The sequence below is a fragment of the Triturus cristatus genome, chromosome 1_2, assembly GCF_964204655.1.
Source record: "Triturus cristatus chromosome 1_2, aTriCri1.1, whole genome shotgun sequence".
Classification (NCBI taxonomy): domain Eukaryota; kingdom Metazoa; phylum Chordata; class Amphibia; order Caudata; family Salamandridae; genus Triturus; species Triturus cristatus.
The window spans coordinates 812,351,634-812,366,442 of NC_140580.1; positions in this window are offsets into that span (position 1 = coordinate 812,351,634).

Sequence of the window (14,809 nt, forward strand, 5' to 3'; positions counted from 1 at the left end):
CCAATTTTTTACAGCAGTATACTTTTATTTTTTAGTAAGTTCATTTTGCTTCAAAGATTTTATGTTATGTTACATTAGGTTATGTAACATTATGTCATGTCACGTCATGCCATGGTTATGTTATGTTAAATCTGACACATTTATTGCAATCGTCTTTTATAGATACTAAAATATCTTTAAAATTAATGCTCAGGATCCCACTGAGTTACGGCACAATTACAAAATTCCAAGCAATTAACTGAACTGCCTGACCACTTTATTCCCAGGTTTTCCATTTGTCCTTTAAAAAAGATCTAGAAATGGTAAAGGTGTCTGTTTTAGTAACATTATGTTTGCATTTAAAATACTCTGAATATGTTGCTATGCAAATCCAAGAATAAAATCAGGATGTTAAAGTAACTGCAAATCATCAGATGCATATAAAAACCTTACATTTGTAATGAGATCTACCTTTTCCAAATTTAGGGGCATATCAACAACAACCGGCGATAATTATCGCTAAGCGCACTTAGCGCTAGGATAATTATCGCCGGCTAGCGTTGATTTTTATCGCTGAGATAGCATGCTATTAGCAACGCTTATCTCAATAGCGATAAAAATCCTCACGCTAAGTGGCTAACGTGAGATTATCGCTGGAAACTCAGCGATAATCTCACGTTAGCTTGTTGATTGGACAGACAAACTTAGCCATGATATCCTCCTTCCATAGGATATCATGGCTAAGTCAGAAAAATACCAGACGTAAAAAAGCAGCGCTAACCGCGGTTAGCGCTGCTTTTTTTGTCTCTAACAGGGTTAGCGATATTCTTGATAATAGGAGAAATGTCGCTTAGCGACATTTCTTCTATTATTTTACTCTGGAACGCCCCCTTTGCATCTCATTAGAGATGCAAGGGGAAGCGTAGAGTAAAAGGGTGCTAACATGCGAAATTGCATGTTAGCACCCTGTTGTTGATAGGGTGCTAGTTTTATCTCTGCTTTTTTGGCTTTTAAATCCAAAAAAGCAGAGATAAAGCCCTTGTTGATATGCCCCCATATATATTCCCAATTATTGGTATACTATCTCATTTTGATTAGAATTTGCCAACCCAAATGTATGGATGTAAGGTCAAGGCTAGCTCTGTGGCTGTCCAATGCAGGACATTTTATTTTATTCTTTTACATACCCCAACATTTTTGCTTTTTTGCAGAGCTTCTGGGCTTCCTGTTATCTAGGGATTCTTCGAACCACAGATCTGGTGCTCCTCAGTAACATCCATGATGTGCCTTGAGAATGGGGAGATAGTCCTTGATTTTACTGTCCTCCTCTTTGGTTTCTGTACAACTGTGCAAGAGGACATCCCCGTATTGGAATGCCCTGTGTAAAACTGCTAGTGAAGGCTCCTACAGTTTTAGAGCCTAGAAGTCACATGGAAATCACAATGCATTTGAGAAAGTTCTTAAGGGTATGTGGATAAACCTTTAACCAATTAGCTGAGGGAGACTTTACCATCATAAGGATGCTTCTGTGCCCAGGTCTAATATGTGAGAGGTGTGCTGTATGCTGAAAAGTTCAGAATCATCTTTGCTGGACCATTCCTGGCATATTTCCTTTGTCCCACTTTTATTCTCCAAATGTTGCTTTAGCCATAGTTCACAGGCCCCTAGTTCCAAGGGGTCCCCCATTTCCATTCCTAGTGTATTTCAAACTTTGCGAACATTTGAATTTCATGCACTTAAGAACTTTTTGAAAATTAGAGCTTTACCAAACATAATGTAGATTTCTTAGCTCTGTCGTTGGTGTTCATACGTGTATTGGTTCAGCACTATGGGCCACATGTATGAAACAATTTTGCATTCGTAAACGGTGCGAATTGCAAAATTCGACCGTTTGCAAATGTAGCCTTTCATTATGTATGGAAGGCTTTGTATTTCACAATTTTAGGTAATCACAAAAAATTGCAATTACATAAAATTGTAACTACAACTAGGGACTCGCAAATTGCAATTTCCTTAGCACATGTGCCAAGGAGTTTTTTAAATGCAAAGTGAGTATTTAAGAAATGCTATTACCATTGACTCCAAGTCGATGGTAACCATGTGCAATTTAAAAAAATGCACCCAAAATGCATTTCTTAAAGAGCCATGTAACTCACACATGCCCCTAGGGCATGTGTGTGTTTTGCATGTGCATATTATTTTTTTGGGTAGCTTCAGGGTGGCCTTGGTCTCCCGGGCAACCTTGGATTTGCATTACCTAATTTGCAATTACCAATTAGATAATCGTAATTAGGTAATGCAAAACCATTCGCACCATTGGGACTTTAGGCCCATAGGAACGAATAGAGTAGTATTACATAATAGCCATTATCTAATTGTGATTGCGAATCTTGAGGAATCACTATTAGGTACCCACTATTTTCTTATATTCGTTTTGCATTCCTTCAATGGGAATTTCTTAAAATTTGCTACGTGGCCCCATATTCATTAAGTATTTGTACTGTATTAACATTTAGATATGTTAAAATAATGATTACGCTGTTTTGCTAATGCACAAATCTGGATGGACCCAGTGTCACCGCCGATTGCGGTGCACCATACTGCAGAGACCAAAGCTACCTCACATCATTGCAGGGTATGGCTGGCCCCAGGACCGGACTGGCCGTAGCGGGCACCGCGCAATCCCCCGGTGCGCCGCACGGGTGGGGGACGGTTTTGGGCCCCTGGGGGCCGTTTTTGTTACAGGGCCGTTTTTGCAGCATAGCAAATGGGGATCACATTTAAGATGTGTATATTCAAGCTAAAAAACTCATTTAACGCAGATTTGCAAAATAAATTGATGTAGTGATGACCAGATACAAATTTAATACATGTCCTCAAGCTAAAAATGAAACAATTGATGAATGTGTTGCAAAGCTTGGGGAATTGTCCATGAAATGCAAGTTTTGGGCGATGTCGGATGAGCTTTTTGTGATCAATTGATCGTTCATTGTAAAAGCAAAATAATTCATTAGTGACTATGGGTTGCTGAAAATCCATCCTTGAAAGATGCTATTGACATTGCTAAAGTAGTGGAACCATCACAGTTGTGCATGAGGGAGATGGAGAAGTCAAAAATAGGTAGCAGTGATGTGTCAAGTGTGTCTAAAGGTGAATGGGCGCAGTAGTCAAATCTAGTAGCACCTTTGGAAAACCTAAGCAGTATTGCAAAACATGTTATCTATTCGGGAGCAAATGTCAAACTGTGGATTACAGGAAATGTGCAGCACTGAAAAAGGACTGCAGAAAGTGTGGTTATAGGGACCACTTTGCATTTGTTTGTAAATAGGGAGGTACATTTAAAGTGGCTACTCTAGATTAGGAGTGTGGAGCGAAAGTTGGTGACGATCACAATTTCTTTGGGGGAAGACACTGACATAATGAAAGGAAAGTACACAAGAATCAGGGCAGTATTCTTAATCAATAGTGGAAGTGTTGAGCTCATGGTAGATTGTGGTTCAATGTACACTATCATTCCAAAGTGTATGTTTGTTCAGCATTGGTCGGTAAGTGACCTACTACTGAAGTATATTCATCTGTGTGGTTATCAAGGCGAGACTACTAATCTGGTGTGGTATATGGAAGCAGAAATACAAATTGGAGGCCGAGAGACAAAAGGGAAAGTGTATGTAGAGGAGAATGGGCCACCCATATTAGGGTACAGCAGTATCACCTTAACATCATTATAAATCCATATGGGACTCGTCAGGTGATGGTCGTTGATGAAATATTGCTTGTGGATATTTTGGATGAAGCACAGGAAGTGTTTAAAGAAGAGTTGGGTCTTCTCAAGGGGTATGCCTATAAGATCTTGTTGAAGCCTGATGCTGTGCCTGTTCATCACACAATGAGCAGAATTCTGTTTGTTTCCCATTCTACTATAAAATATGTGTTGGATGAAATGCTATTGAATGGAGTAAATTAACCTGTGGAGGTGTCCAGCTGGGTGTCTCTAGTGGTCATTGCGGAGAAATCTAATGGCCTGTGCAGATTTTGTGTGGATCTGAAGTCACTCAGTCAGAAGGTGGCAGTTGATACTTATCCATTACCCAATATTAGCGAATTTATTTTGGCATTGGGTGGTGGTAGGTACTTTTCCAAACTTGATTTGAAAAATGCCTATCATCAAATTAGTGAAAAATCAAGAGGGAATGAACCACAAAATTAAACTACATGAAGATTCCAAATCCCTCATGTCATTTATCACCATGCCGGGCATATTTCCATTCACTCGTATGCCCTTTGGTCTTTGCTCAGCAGCTAGTGTATTCCAGAGAATGATGGGTGAAGTGTTTAAAGGCATGAGGCATAGCCTTTTCTTTCAGGATGACCTTTTGATGTTTGGTGACACAACTTGATTTGCAAGCAAGCATTGCATAAAGTGAAGGGTGCAGGTTTGACTCTAGGCTGGGAAAAATGTAAGTTATTGGTTGAACAGGTGGCAAGATGATTACACCTTGAGTAAGCTCTGCTTGCCAAGCAAACTATTCGCCATAATCCGGGACATCCAGGACCCATCCAGACCATTGCAAAGCAGGTTTGCGCTGCAATCACTACCAGGCGGCTGCATAACCCGTTTGGTGAGAGAGAGGAACCGCGGGGAAGCAGGAAAGCTGGCAGGCTGTGAAGAAGAGACCGCACGGGCTGCCGCAGACCACATGTGATGCGGCCCAACAAAAGGAGGTGATCGCGGCCCTACACGGTGTGCCTGAACTTGCTCTGCTTCGCCAAAGCAGAGACTGTGCCCATAAGACTCCTACGCTGGCAAGATCGCTGAGGACGCCTGAAACCTGATGAGGCTGACACCGTATGGCAGAGCAGATGCAACTCCCAGTGGCAGTGTGATGCTGAAGCAGGCCGTGGGAGACTACAGGAGCAACGACACTGCCGTGGCGGCCTGCAGACGGAAGCCTAAAGTATGGATGCGAGGCAGGTGGGGAAACTGATTGCCGCATACTGATGGAAGAGCACGTTGAACACTGGGGCAATGCTGCCCTACTCTCCCCTCATACAAGCCACCCCATCCAAACAAGCTTATAAAATAGAGCTGGTGGGCCAACCGGGACTACCTAGGATGCAGTACAGAACTGGGGCCACAAACACTGACAGGCCGCATCCACTGGAGCAGCTGACTAATAGTACAGCGTGCTGAGCACTGGGGTTGCTCGGCCCCGCATACAGGCTGCCATGGCCGAGCACACCTTCAAATAGAGTGGGTGGCCAGACCGGGCCTACCTAGACCGCACCATTGAACTGGGGCCCAAAGCTCTACCACGTCGCACCCATTGGAGTGGAAGAGATTTTGGATGGTTGCAGTTCCCTGCCCACATACAGAGCAGATCAACAAACTACCTGCTTGCACTGATCAGCTGGTATCGATGTAACGCAAAGCGCACTTCAAGAGTGTTGCAATTGAGCACACTCACAGTCAGAGCGGTGAGCTGGGCTAGGCATGCCTAGATCGTGGCAATGAACTGAGCACCACACGCTGCCACATCGCAGGCACAGGAGCAGCCCCGATACCGAGCTACTGCTGCCCCCCGTCCAAAAGGAAAAAGCAGAGTGGTAAAGTACTCGCTTGTCCCTACCTGTGAACTTAACTAACAGGGGGCACTTCCCACTCTCACGAGCAACACCCAACCTGCTTGTTGACACCACAACCTCAGCATACGTATTGAGAGGAGCACCCAAGAATAAAAAATAAAACTGCGAGGCTAAGGCCACAACCCAACTGAGAACAGATACAAAGCTGACGCACTTGCTATCCACCTTCTAGTGCTCATATAACTGATTCTCACCACTCAACTCCTTAAGTCTGAGCTTCAAGAGACTGCCTCAAAAACAGGCAGAGAGAGCGGGCCGAGAGCTGCAGTGGGCCAAAGTTGAGGGGGAAAAAAGCAACAGAATACTGAGTGTGCTCTCCAGATCAACCTTCGAGCAGCATACCCCAACTCAGGTCGCGATGGGGAAGACAGACAACAAGCAACCAAAGCTCATCTTTGAGGGCCAGCGCACTGTAAGATATGGAGATCCGACCCAAGAGAAGGCCACACAAACGGAAACCACTGGGGTGCAGGATGAGGACATTTGATCCCTGATCCTAGAGGTCAAGTCCAGCCTAAAAAGAATAGACTCCAAAATTGACGACCTAGCAGCCAGACTTGACCTTCTGACTACCCACTTGGAAGCAGGGGTCTCTGACGCCGAAGACGCCAGCTCGGAGAATCACCAATGCTTGCACAAAATGGACAAGGTACCGGAACTAATTCACGACAGAAACAAAGACCTTGAATATCACTCCTGGAGAAATAACCTCTGCATTACGGGAATCCCTGATTCTACAGCCATCTCCAAAATGGAAGACTACCTTGAGACCTTGCTTTGTGATCTGTCCATTACCACCGTATCTGAGATCTTCATTGTTGAGAGAGCACATTGCTCACTGGGCGTACGGTCCCACCTGGGGCCCCTGCGAGGCCAATAATATCCCGCATACCAAACTACCAAGTCTGCAACACAATCCGGTGCAAAGCCAGGGAAATGGGTGAAGTCAGGCATCAAGGAAACTCTCTATCATTTTATCATGATTTCACCCTGGCGGTGCAGGCAGCAAAGCAAGACTTCCTGCCGGCCAAAGGAATATTTCAGCAACTGCACTCACGTGCCCAGCCAAGCTGTGAATAGACACTGATGGCAAACTGCGCTACTTCACAGACTCCAAAGCGGCCAGGGCGTATGCAAAACAACTGCACAAAATGCACTCACGTGACCCGCCCGCACCATCCGAAGATGGCCGCACCAGTGACAGTGACTAATTACCCACACAACAAAGTAATCATCAGAACAGAGCTGCTTCACTGCACTGCACTGCCCCACTGAATCACAAGATCGCCAGTGCAATATGAAGCTATGCTCCCCTATAAACATCTTGACACCAAATGAACTGTACCATTCTGCCATCCTGCCCTTGAAGCGGGGGGATTAGACCGGCAGAGTCCACGTGCCCCAACGGGATGATTCCCATGAACATTCTCTATGTTTTAAGTTGGAGAAATCTGGGTGGGTAGGGCACTTTATCTCAACCTGTTTGGGGGGTTGGAGTGGGACGGTGGTGGACATGGGAAGTTCAAAGCAGACACTGGGAATGGGGAATGCTCACCCTCAGAGTTTTTGTTTTACTGTTCATCTTCACCTTTGAATGTGTTACTTGTCACTCTAAGAGGCCACACTACCATGTCCAACATTAAAATATTTTGCCAGTCCCTATTGGCGACACCCAAGCACACAACAGCAGACACACTTAATGACTGACCCATGACTGAAGTGACATTCTTAACTTTGAATATGAGGGGTATCAATGACCACTCTAAAGCCTGTCTTATACACGCCTACCTTGCAAGGCATAATATCGATGTATGTTTTCTACAAGCAACACACCTTTCCACTACTAATAATGTTCGTCTCCGTGCTTGCTGGTAGGGTAACTTCTACTCCTCTGTATACTCTAACTATGCTAGAGGGGTCACCTTCTGCTCAAAAAGGGCCTACCCTGGTGCAGCGCGCCCATTAACATTGATACAGCAGGCAGATATGTCGTGTTGGCAGGCACGCTTTATTCACAACCATTAGTCATAGTGGCCATATACCTGCCCAATTCAGATGATCCAGACTTTTTCATCCATGTTTGGAAGCTAATTGCGTCTAATGGCCCCTGCCCAATAGTCTGGGGTGGCGATTTCAACATTGCACTACAGAATACTCTTGATCGATCAGGTACCAGACTACAGCATCCACAAGCCACCACGATATTACACTCACTCATTCTAGATAATGCGCTAGTAGATGCCTGGTGTCATGCCCACCCAAATAGATGCGAGGGCTCCTGCATCTCTACCACACATAACTCCTGGTCCCGCATTGACTTATGACTGGTGTCCCGGGATGTAGCTAGCTGGTCCTCCTCTGTCGAACACATGGCGTGCTCCCTGTCTGAACATTCCCCTGTGCGTCTGGTCCTCCAGATCCCACAAACCCTACATTGCATGTTCTTGTGGCGCCTACCCCCTTTTCACTGAAAGATGCGGTACTCAAGGAAGATTTACACAGTTCCATAATATAGTTCTTTGAATTAAACACTAGCTCGGTTAATTCCCCCTCAACATTATGGGAAACCTTCAAAGTGGCCGTCCGGGGAGTGTACATTGCTAAGCATTCCAGGGTGCACCGGGTGATCCATGGAACCCTGGAGAGACAGGAGGCGGAAATTAAAACACTTGACCAGATATAGATATACAGCACCAACTCCACGCCAGCCATGCTGGTGGAGATCAGGACTAAAATGTCAGAATACCACACTGAAAAAGAGTGGGAAGTGAATTACCTGGGTTGGGAGGCGCAAGCTCACCAATACTGGGAGGGGGATTGCCTTGGTAAGACACTGGCTGGCCTGCTGAGGAAGCCACAGGCATCCTCATATGTGACGGAGTTGCTGGACAACACTGGCTGCAGAATCACATCCCCTGGAGAGATAAGTGCAGCAATCAATTCTTTCTACTCCCAACTCTTTACGGCCAGGGCAGCAAGTACCCAGGACACATTACAGCAAAATTTTGATGAAATCGAACTGCTATGGCTCGACCCAAGACACAAATATTATCTCAATGCCCCATTCACAACGGAAGACATCACACAGGTTATTGCCGGCCTCCTTGGACGGGCTAACCCCTGATTTTTATAAAGAATACACTTCTTTTCTGATCCCCCATCTTCACTCTGCTGAAAGCCTGCTTTGCTGTGCTAATCTGCTGCTTGCTGCCCTCTTGCCTGGGTGAGAAGGACTGGAACTGCATCACTTGACCCCAGAACCTCGAGTGACTCAAAGGGCTACCTGGCTGGCCTCCTGATCTGAAGCCTCAGGGACATAACAAGCTTCCAATTCCTGAAACTGAATTCTGCCATCTGTGAGTCTACCGTCACAAGTGGTGCCACCACAGTCCAGGACCCTTGGAAATGGGCCCACGCTGCTTGCCTGTGGAACAGACGCATCTTCTCTGCTGAGCGACGCATCCCTGAGCAGAACCGATGCATCTCCTTGGCTAAGAAATTCATCCCCGAGCAGAACCAAGGCATTGAGCTGAAGAATGAATGGAGAAATCTCAAAAGACTTTCAGTGTCGCCTCCACGAGAATCTTGGGACCAACGCTTTACCCGGATCAACTCCTTGCATCCCTTGTTGACGGCAGCCTCGGCGACACAGCTGAAACTCTGCATCACAGCTTCATTACTCATCGGAATTGATGCATCGACTATGCTGCATCACGCATCTTTGACCAGGGCTTATACCACAGTCAACCAGTAACCCAAATTCAAACAAGTATATTTGTGATTTATGATATGTTTGAATAGCGCTTTGAAAATTGTTTTTCCTGCACATTACACTACATAAACTGAATAAACAAGTAAACCTTACACATATCTTCATGGCAATCTTCCTGAAAATTTTCCCTGTTGTGACAATAATAGAAATATGACAATAACACCTGGCACGGGCCCTTTCTCCCCAGTGAATATCAGCAATGTAATTAGTTACAGCAGATCACATTTATTTTATAAGTGTTCAGAGCAATCAATAATAAATTTTGAATTCGTTAGACACCGAGTTCGAGATGCCATTGTACACATTCTGAGGGTAGTAAGCCAATCATTTCTATTTTTTTTGGCAAGTGATTATTCTAACTAGTTCTCAGAGAATGAGAAACTTCATCCCATTAGATTTCCTCCCTAGAGTGTCACCAGTATTTGTCAGGGACTGGTGGGTCCACCCAATTAGTTTGTGAAACACCAGCATTGTGAGCAACCCTTCTATCTGGTTTCAAGCGATCTCTTGCCATATAAATTACATAGAAACTTTTAAATAGGTAGCCCCAGTCAACTCTTGTGATCATTTTGAAGCTACAGCTTCTTTTTTAACTAGATACACAGATGAGCTGTGGGCCCGTTGCTTCTAAAAACTAGAGTGAGCTTGATTTATCCTTCACAGGGCTTCAAGTGCAACTATTAGACATTGTTTGAAGACTTCTTCCAAGCATTAACATTATGGGGCCTCTATTTGAAAGCTAATAATCCCATAATATTACCATAAACTGAGGGCAAGAACACAAGTACTGTGTTCTTGCCCTCTGTTTATGGGATCATTAGCTTTAGGAATACATTTTCCTTGCTGGAGGTTATTCTAGGTTTTTCAGAGTTCGAAAGACATAAATGATTATTGGAAATGGCCCTTTTTGCCTTCCTCCTCCTCTTTTTCTGATCTCTTTTTTGTTCACTTTAGGACTCTGAACAGTTTACCACTGTTAATCAGTGCTAAAGTTCATGTGCTCTCTCCTCTAAACATGGTAATATTGGCTCATACCCATTTTACATATTTAGTTTACTCATACATCCCTAGTAAAGTGCACTACCTGTGCCGAGGGCCTGTAAATGAATTGCTACAAGTGGGACTGCAGCACTGCTTGTGTACCCACAGAAGTAGCCTTTCAAACCTGTCTCAGGCCTGCCACTGTAGTGCCTGTGTGGACAGTTTACTGCCATTTCGACTTGTTACTTAAAACAACTTGCCAAACCTTAAACTTTCAATTTATTACACATATGTCACCTCTAAGATAGGTTCTGGGTAGGCATAAGGGAGGGGGCAGTGTAAGTAAAAGGTAAGTCATGTACTTTTAGGTTTTGCATGTCGGGTAGGAACAAACAGCTAAATTAGTTGTTCACTACTGTGAGGCCTATTCCTCTCATTGGTTATCATTGGAAATTCCCTTATACACTTTTAAGAGGTAATTCCTGATCAGAAAGCAGCAGCTACTTCATGTTTTATACATCTTTGGAATGGTAAAGATAAATCAACCTTACTAGTGAAGTTGAATTTAACATTACTGTTTTAGAAATGTCACTTTTAGAAAGTGGATGAGCCCGATTCACAGAACTAACTTAAGACAAAATCCTAAACTTACTACCATTTTGGTATTCACAGAAGGCACTTACTCATTTTGGTATTCACAGAAGGCACTTACTCGTTTCGGTATTCACAGAAGTTAGGAGTCCTAACCTTAGGACTCCTAAATGCCTTCTGTGAATACCGAAAGTCTTAAAGTTAGGATTTTTCTCAGTTTAGGAGTCCTAAAGTTAGGAGTCCTAACTTTACTACTCCTAAACTGAGAAAAATCCTAATTTTAAGGCTTTTGGTATTCACAGAAGGCATTTAGGAGTCCTAAAGTTAAGAGTCCTAACTTTACTACTACTAAATTGAGAAAAATCCTAATTTTAAGACTTTCGGTATTCACAGAAGGCATTTAGGAGTCCTAAAGTCAGGAGTCCTAACCATACTACTACTAAATTGAGAAAAATCCTAATTTTAAGGCTTTCGGTATTCACAGAAGGCATTTAGGAGTCCTAAAGTTAGGAGTCCTAACTTTACTACTACTAAATTGAGAAAAATCCTAATTTTAAGACTTTCGGTATTCGCAGAAGGCATTTAGGAGTCCTTAAGTTAGGAAGCCTAACTATACTACTAGTAAACTGAGAAAAATCCTAATTTTAAGACTTTCGGTATTCACAGAAGGCATTTAGGAGTCCTAAAGTTAGGACTCCTAACTTCTGTGAATACCGAAATGAGTAAGTGCTTTCTGTGAATACCAAAATGAGTAAGTGCCTTCTGTGAATACCAAAAAGGTAGTAAGTTTAGGATTTTGTCTTAAGTTAGTTCTGTGAATCGGGCCCGATATTTCTCTGCACATACTGTTCTGTGTACCTTGTAGCCTGTCTCCAATACACGTCTGGGGTAGGTAACAGCTACACTTTGTGCATTCCCTCTAGACAGGCACAAACACAAAGGAAGGATGGGTGTGTCTGAGTAGCCATCTGCATACATCTGCATAGTGATGGTCTTGTCTGGTCAGGATGGAAGGGAGAGGCTAACACTTTACTAAATAAATAGTGTCCTGTCCCCACACAAAGGGCTGATTTACCTCCCATAGTTAGCCTAACAGACAGGTCTGGAAAGAAGGGGGTACCTGTGCACTTCAAAGAGCTGCTTTGAAGTCACCCCCCAAATCAAATGCACTTTTGATTATAAGTACTTGGTCTATCAAAACAGGCACTTCTTGATCTTGACTGAACCTATGTCAGAAGGACTGCTGTGCTGCTTAAAGGACTGATCTTTGGACTGTCAAATTGGAAGGACTGCTTTTCTCTTGTGTTTAGCGGCTGCAAGCTGCTCTCCGAGGAGAACTGGACTCTGTCTTCACTCCAAGTGATATCGAAGGGCTAGATGGCTTGTCTCCTGTTGCTTGAGAAACAGGAAAATCAAAGTCTCTACCCCTGCTCCTTTGCCTGGCTCACTGGAAGTGGCCGAGATAGTTGCAACATGCATTTTGACGCATCTCCTGTCTGCGTGTAACAGAACCAGCGCATTGACCTGGTTGCGGGAGTAAAATTGGTGCAACACATCAGAACCAGCGCTTTGCCTCTAGAGATTGACCCATTGGACAGTGTATCGCCGCAGCTGCAGCTTGGTGAGATCGCTGCATCCTCCCTACTGCGTGGCAGTAACAGACGCATCGGTCGATGCCTCTTGACTTTGGCACACATCTTCTTAACTGACACATCGCCTTCACTGCGAGGAGAAGACCAACGCACCTTGTTGCTTGAGATCAGGAATGGTATTTTGTTCATCGGGCTCTGCGTCAGTCCTGTAGCTGGCTGGTGCTCCATCGTGGTCGGCCCTAACTTTGATTTTACCCCAGTCTAGCATGATCTAAAGTAACATTTTTAGTGCTTCTTGCTTCAAAGTGCTTTACTTCATTTATTCTTTAAAATTTTAATATCTCAACTTCTATGCACTGGATTTATGTCATTTTGTTCTTGTTTTGTTTACAATATAATAATTTATTCTTATAGACCTGTGTGGACTCTTTTTTTGGTGTACTCATTGTGATTCTGTATGTGTGTTGCACAAATGCTTTACACGTTGCTTCTTTAGGCAGGCCTGACTGCTCTGTGCCAAGCTACCAGATGGTGAGCACAGGTTATCTTTGAGTGAGCATCTAGCTCACTCCGACTAGAGTGGTGGTTCTTGCCTGGCCTGGGTGCATACCTCAGCCAACCAGGAATGCTATTTCTATCAACAATACACTCCAGTTGAAATGTGTTTTGAGGTTATCACCTCTTTTTCAAGGCATCAAAATTATCAGCAACATCATGAAATTTCTATTAAGGAATATCCCCATTCATTATTTACACCATATCTCCCCCAGCATTCAGTTTGAGAGATTTCCTCTGAATTACTTAGAAAACAGCTTACAACGAGCGGGTATATTTCAAAATAAATATTAATTGAAGAACATTGTCCATGTCTTTCGAACGCTGAAATGTTTGACTACACCTAGAATAACCTCTTCTAAGGAAAATGTGACTGCTGCACCAGTGGGGTTCGGTGTTGGAGGTTATGAATCGCTAGGCTCACCGTCACCTTCCCCATTTTTTAGGAATTTAGGAACACAAGTAGGTTCTGCTTGTGGAGAACTCTGACCCTGTAGGGCACAAGATAACTCAGCCAAACTTAACGATTCCCATTGTTCAGATTATCCTGTCACTCTGGGAGACTTAGATCCCAAACAAGTGGTGGCTGATGGGCCCTTTGACAAACAAATTAAAAGTTTAATATAAGGATGGGATATCATTACCCTGATGCACAAACCTTCATAAGCAATGCCATGCTCACAAATCAGTGCCTAAAGTAACCATGTAAACCTAAACACAACAGTCCTCACATAATTATATCATCAAAAATGTCCCTCCACCCTCTTCATTTTTTTAACAGATCTTCGATTACATACATGTTTACATAGTGTTTTGTTGGTGATGTCACGTGATCCAGGAGGCCATTGTCATTTTCCTTATGTTAGCATGAGTGCGTGGCAGACTGTCTTCTGCTTTGCGCATGTTACTATACAAACATATTTTTCTTTGTGCCACACTGCAACTTTCACACATAATATGCTGTTGTTTTCGCGTTCTCTTCTTTCCTAGGATTTAGTCTGAACACTGCAGACGAGGTCGAACAACAATGCCTCTTGTTATTTTGTTCTGGTCAGGCCCTAGCACCTAGGCAAAGCATGCAGATGCAGCTGTTGTTTGAGAACATGTACTTTGGTCATATAGGTATACATGGGTGGGTGACACACACTTGGAGAGGGATCTTTCCAGAGAAAGGAGCGATATAGCATCTGTGATGTAGATCTTTCATCTACTGAGGTACCAGGTCTGCTCCAAACACCCAGAGATCTTCAGATATATAATCATTTTGCTTCTGTAGAAGGGAAGGGAGGTTAGTCTACATCCATAATGAAAGCACCTTTTCTCATTTACAGACTACTTGCTATTCTACCTGTATTTGTCTTAGGGATTTTTCTACTTGTTGTGGCACATATACTGCATACGAGAGCACGATAGTTAATATAAACATTTTAAACTTTTCTCTTGTTTCTGTCAGATCTTATTGTGGACTAGTACGAGAGTGAGAGTGAAAGGGTGTGTCCTGCAACTTCTATTCCTGGGAGGGTCGAGAGTGTTGTGCTTGGGGTGTCTAATCACTTGTTCCTCCTTAAGTGAGTAGGAGGGCAAGTGAGACACTATAGCTAGTCGGTCCCTGGGCTCATGGTACTCAGGTGGTAGGATGACTCAGTCCTTGCCTACTAAGGTTCCATGATCCCAAGTGTAGTTCTGTGACTCCGCA